The sequence below is a fragment of the Volvox carteri genome (genome assembly GCF_000143455.1).
Source record: "Volvox carteri f. nagariensis unplaced genomic scaffold VOLCAscaffold_68, whole genome shotgun sequence".
In the NCBI taxonomy this organism is placed as follows: domain Eukaryota; kingdom Viridiplantae; phylum Chlorophyta; class Chlorophyceae; order Chlamydomonadales; family Volvocaceae; genus Volvox; species Volvox carteri.
In genome coordinates this window covers 724337-725805 of record NW_003307611.1, presented here as the reverse complement: position 1 = coordinate 725805, position 1469 = coordinate 724337, and positions in this window count along the sequence as shown.

The window sequence follows — 1469 nt, the reverse complement described above, 5'->3', positions numbered from 1 at the left end:
ACAGCGCGCTCTAGTCTGTCTCTCCGTCCGTCCGTCTGTCCCTCCGTCTGTCCACTGAGTCTCCGGTTCGATTCGGCCCTCGCTGCGATCTTTTTTTAACTTATTTTCCGCCGGTTTTTTTCCTTTTTTTTTTTTGCGTTATTCGTGTTCCTTATTCTTTTTTTTTTTTTTGCGTTATTCGTGCTTCATATCTGTCTTTCAGGCTCGTGCGTCCGCGCATCATGTAATGCGCGGCATTACAGTATGCTGCGGCACGGCGGACAGCCGTCCAGCAATCGCACTTTGCAGTCTGCCCTTTATGCACCTAGCTCTGTTCCGCACGCCGCTTTGTTCCTAGCTTTGTAGTGTGCACGTGTCGAACTTTGTTTTGTGCACGTCTCCGGCTGATCTTTGGGTGCTAATCGTGCCTTGCTCTTCGGCAGCCGCGGATAATTACGGCCCAGCGAGATGCTGGTCCATTGACTGCATCGCCTGCCAGCACTGTTCTGTTCTTGCGAACTTTAGTTTGTTCCTTGGACCTTGCTGTACTTTGTGTTGTGGGCTTTGCAGTTCTGTATTTGTACCGCGCTGCTCTTTACGCAACTCCTGGGCTTTGCGCAATACAGTTCCTTGCGCATCAGGCTTCGCAACACTCTGGGAACCAGCTTCCCTTCGATACCCGGGAATCCCTTCATCTAGTTGTCGTTTCGTGCTCATTCGTGCTCATTTCATAACGAAGGGCTGAGGGGCCTTCAGAGCATATCGACGGAGTTCGGCTGAAATGGCCACTTAGCATGCAAAAGCCTTGTAATATCGCCATGCCAGGGATTGTTTTAATTACTTATGATTGTACAAATACTCCAAACGTAAGGTTTCGTTCAGTCTGTGCTTGTCCCAGAATGAAGGGCTGTAGGGCCCTTCAGAACATACAAATGCACACAGCATCTGTTCGCAAGTCCAGCTTTCTGTTGAAGATGTAATAATAGCTAATAAAGATGGCCCCTCCAGTTAAAACATATCCATGTTACCTCTGCCGCGGTCGACTGTATGCATTGTCGAAATTTGAAATTACGTGTGTGTCCTGCGGACGCAAGTATCATAGCAAGTCTCATGCCCTAAGGCACTGATTGGGTCGGTAACCCATGGGTTACCCATCGGTTACCCACCTTCAACCCCCCGTAGCCCATTGGTAACCCCCTTGTAAGTTCCTACCCAGCAGGAGGGGTAACACGGCCCCAGGGTAACCCCCTCCGTTGCCCTGGACTATGGACATGGGCCTATAGGCTACTCATCTTATTTGCTGCGCATTTCGTGAATTCATTTTAGTACATTTCTGTAAATGTACATGTTACATATACATGTTGAACCTACAGTATCCCGGTAGCTCGGGAAGCATCGTTCGCCAATATGAATTAAAGGCCTCTAACGCTGCAGGAAAATTTTAGTAGAAGATTTAGAACTATGTATGTATTCAGTTTTAGCGTTTGTTC